The sequence below is a fragment of the Lathyrus oleraceus genome, chromosome 5, assembly GCF_024323335.1.
Source record: "Lathyrus oleraceus cultivar Zhongwan6 chromosome 5, CAAS_Psat_ZW6_1.0, whole genome shotgun sequence".
Lineage (NCBI taxonomy): Eukaryota > Viridiplantae > Streptophyta > Magnoliopsida > Fabales > Fabaceae > Lathyrus > Lathyrus oleraceus.
In genome coordinates this window covers 363,332,871-363,337,898 of record NC_066583.1, presented here as the reverse complement: position 1 = coordinate 363,337,898, position 5,028 = coordinate 363,332,871, and positions in this window count along the sequence as shown.

Genomic DNA, 5,028 nt, shown 5'->3' with positions numbered 1-5,028 from the left:
ACGAGCACATTTGACAAAGCATCTTCCTTACAGTTCATTGAAATATGCAAAGCCATGTTATGGTTTCTTCCCTCCTCAGGGAGTTCTTCGTCACAGAAGCTCAGATTATTGCATAAAGTGATGTTGGCCACAATGTGATCAAATTGATCCACATTAACATCCTGCTCCACATATGCCTGTTCAAGAACTCTCTATAGTGCTTCTCTGTGCACTTCAGAATTCAAAAGCAAAGACAACACTGAAATCTTTGAGGGAGTCTGAAGCAACTGCTCAACCACATTGAATTCACTCCTCTTGATCAGTCGGAGTACCTCATCATCATCATTGGCTTTCAAGTTGCTGGATTCACCAGACTTATCCTTTGAACAACCAACAGGATCCACAATAGGCACCTCCGCCTTCTTACCAACAATTATTTCTTCTTTATTCTCTAGGACGACTGGTCTAAATACTCTACCACTGCGGGTCACCTTCGTAACATCTACAATGCTCACCACTAAACTGGTTGTAGGTAACGGGACCTCTTGACCATTCTCTATCATCGTAGCATTTTATTAGTACGGTACAGCCTTATCAGATGCATACGGGACTGGGCCCGTTAATCGTATTACCAACGACGATACTGATTTATTGTTGACGTTCTTGCTGTTGCTGCTATCATACTGAATTACTAATCGCTCTGGTTGCTTGAAAACGGGCACTATGACATTAACGTCGTCATCTACATGACGAGATTGACAAATTTGGATCATGCCTTCATCCATCAGACGTTGAATGTCCCTTTTCACCACAACACGCCCTCTTGGGTTCACGCTACAAACAACACAACTATCATGGTCATGTTCACAGTTACTCACCATACATATATCCTTGTGTATCTGCACCAAGGATCTATGGATAAAACGCACATCAAAAACTTTATACTCACCAGGACAACCGTCCACCATATTCATTGAGGAGTTCCCATGAGCAGCCAAATGGTTAGCTTTCACATTAGGCGCGCGGTCTTCAAAAGACACCATACCACTCTTCATAAGCTTTTTCACCTCATATTTCAATAGATAACAGTTTTCAATATCATGCCCAGGTGCACCCTGATGAAAAGCACAACGAAGCTCAGGTTTATACCACCAAGGAAGTGGTTCTGGGATCTGTGATGGGTTCCTCGGTTGAATCAAGTTTTTGAGGACTAAAGATGGATACAGCTCTGCGTACGACATAGGAATCAGGTCAAAAGAGACCTTTTTCCTCTCGAAGTTCTATTGTTGATGATGATTGTTGTTGGTATTGTTGTTGTTGTAGGTGTTTGTTCTTTGTTGTGGTTGTTGTTGTTGACGTTGATGTTGTTGTTGTTGAATCGGTATTGTTTGTTGATTAGAGAATACTGGAATAACTGATGATACTTGATGATGATGATGTTGACGAGGTGGTGGATTTCTTCTGATCTGAGGCCCCCTCTGCCTCCCACTGGAAATTGCATTCGTTTCACTGTCCTTCCTCTTGCTGAAACTACTGCCATACTTCTTACTTGTTGACGCCTCATCTTTTGACAATCGTCCTTCACGGACCCCTTCTTCAAGTCTCATCCCCATATTTACCATTTTGGTAAAATCATTGGGGGCACTGGCGATCATGCGTTCATAGTAAAATGAACTCAGGGTTTTCACAAAAAAATTTGTCATCTCTTTCTCCACCAAACGAGGAGTGAACTGGGCAGCCAACTCCCTCAATTGCTGCGCATACTCCTTGAATGTCTCTTTATCTTTCTGAGACATGGACCTCAGTTGGTCCCTATCCGGCGCCATATCCACGTTGTACTTGTATTGCTTCACAAAAGCTTCACCTAGGTTATTGAAAGTGTGATTGCTTGCATTGTCCAACCCCATATACCAACGGAGCGCAGCACCAGTCAAGCTATCCTGGAAGTAGTGAATTAGCAATTGGTCATTATCTGTCTGAGTAGACATCTTACGGGCATACATCATAAGACGACTGAGTGGACAAGAGTTCCCTTTATACTTCTCAAAGTCAGACAATTTGAATTTCACTAGGATTTTCACATTGGGTACCAAGCACAATTCTGCAGCACTCTTCCCAAACAGATCTTTACCTCTCAGCGTTTTCAATTCCTTGCGTAGCTCAAGAAATTGGTCTTTCATTTCGTCCATCTTCTCATAGACATCCGGGCCCTTAGACGGCTTGGAATGATAGATGGTATCCTCTACGCGAGGCAAAGTGTGCACAACTGGAGGTGGCACGGACATGACCGGGCTAGATGCCGGCATGGAAACGAAGGTATGCGCAAAGCCTTCTGGCACAAAGTTGGGAGGCATTCCCCACGGGAATCCGGCAGGTGTAACACCTCAAAATTTGCCCTCCTCTCTTGGGACTAGCTTAGCATATTGCATTTCATTTTTAGGTCATTAGGCATTGCATCTTTGCATATCATGTGGGTACATTGGGCAAGTCATCCTCCTAAGTCTTGATCAGAAGATAAAGAGGTTAAGATATTCAAGCCTGAGGGTTTCATTGATTGGATTGATCATTAGCCATCTGAGGGTTGGTGCTTCAAATTAGGGTTTCTTGGGGATTGAGGTTCATCTTGGTTGAAATGGTAGATCATCATCATCATGGTTTTGTCATCACCAAGAGATTCATTATGCTTGATCATATTCCTTGGGATTAGGGTTTTGACCTCTGGTCAACCCTAATCATCTGCATTGTGCCAATCAGGGCTTGTCAAGGAGATAAGGTATTCATGGAGATGAGGGATCATTCTATGGTTATATTGAGCTTATGGAAGCTAGGGTTTCATGGTTGAGCCATTTCATCAGGAGTTTGAGGCTCAAGATCATCAATGCATGGCCAATTCATCTATCAGTCAGAAAAAGTCAACCAAAGGTCAACTGATGGATTTGGAGGTGGGAGAGAGTTAGAGACACTTCATTCATGTCCAAACAAGTTTCATTTGACATTTCAAACATCAAGAATGAAGAAAATAAAGTCAGAGGAAAACTTTCCAAAAATAGAAAGTGACTTGTAATTCAAAATTGCCAAAAATGGAAAGGTTTTCTCCTCAAAATTACATGTCCAAAAATGCTTCAAATGAAATTTTGTCCAACATGAAAGTTGAATATCTTGCTCTCACCTTTCCAAAAAGTCCAAGAACATGAATTTCTCATTTGTGGTTGGCAAGTTATGGATTGATCTTTGTCAAGAAATATTGAATTTCAAAGGTGCATAACTTTTGATTCACAAGGCCAAATGGAGTGAGGGTTTTTTGAGCAACTTTCTTTTGATGTCCTCTATCCAAAACAAGCATTACATTTCATGAATTTTGTTCACACAAAAAGTGCATTTTTCAAGTGGACTTAATTTGAAATTTGGAGGGAAAAAGGTCATTTTGCAAAATAAGCATTGTTTTCACTCCATTCCACTTGCATTAGCTCACAAATATCATTTGAAACTTGCTCCAAAATAGAAAATGAACTGTTACATTGGTTTTGTACAAGTGAGGGTGAATTGGTCAATTACCATTTAGCATGAAAACTTGATTTGGTTTAATCCATTGCATTTACACTAATCATGATTAACAACATCATTAACATTACATATAAAACCTAAATCATAACTGTTTTCTGGATAACCATAACAGAATCAAGATCTAGATCTGAAAATCACCAAATTCTTCAACTTCTTCTTTCACTTTTTTTGCAATTTTCTTCACAAACCTTGCCAAGATCTTCATCAATTCATCATCTACATGCATTATTGAAGCTGTTGGAAGCAAGATTTCATCCTTTTCAAGCTGAATTCGTGGACTGTTAAAGAGAGCTTCAACAATGGCAATTCGAGTTTTGAGCTAGATCCTTCACAATCAACATCCAAACCTTGTTCCATTCATCAATTCAAGCATCAAGGAGCATCTGTTTTGCACTTACAAGGCCTGGTTCGCACGAATTCACAACTGCACATCATTGAAGGTGAGTTTTCGAGTTTGACAATTCATGAAATCAATTAATGTTTCTTGTATATCTTTGAGAGTAGAGTTATCTGCACTTTGAACCACTGATTTTCGTTGAGAAATGAGAGAGTTATGTGAATTAGAAGTTTTGTGCATGATTATGTTTTCCTTCGAAACTTTTGATTTAGGAGGAATTAGGCTTAATTGATATGATATTGTTGATGTACGTTGAGATACCTTTCCAGTGATATAGGTTTTGTTGATTTTGGTGGACATTTGTTCTTGACGCATGAATGTATGAAGAACACATGATGAATGTGATGAATTTTCCAGAATTGGTTGTTTGATCCATATGTCCGTGTTTTGCCTGGCTGATTAGTGTTAGCTACAGTAGCGCGCGCTACTTTTTAAAATGGAACCTCCTTCGATCCTTCGCCCAAGCAATTCTCCTTTTTGCTTTAGAATTTATTTCCATATGCTTCACATGTTCACCATGCTTGTTTCATTATTTTTTTTATTTTTCTTCAACATTCAAAATTCCATAACTCCTAAACCACAAATCCAAATTGATTGAGATTTTTTGTGCCATGATCCTTGTGACCTCTACTATTTTTTGGTTATTTTAATTGAAATTGTGCACGTGTGATTTTTTGAATGGCCTAGGGTTTGTTTAGATGTGTTCTTCCATGCACCTTGCTTGATGTTTTGATCATGAAATGATGATGCTTAATTGTATGGAGCTGAAATTTTACATGTGCAAACTAGACACCTTTAGGGATTTTTTGGCTTTAAGTTTGCTATTTTTTCATTCTTGGATTGAGAGATATGACCTGATCATTAGAGGTGTGACAATTTGTGTCATACCATGTCTTACTTGACTTCATGATTTTTGTTGCCATGCCATATGAACTCAAAATGACCTGAATCTTTGCATGATGATACTTGTGAATGTTGAGAACGCTTGTGAATTTTCCTGGAAGTTTTGAATGCATTTCCAATTTGATTGAGATTTTCTCCCCTATTTGACCAATTGTAGACCTTTTGTGAGTCATGATTTCATATGA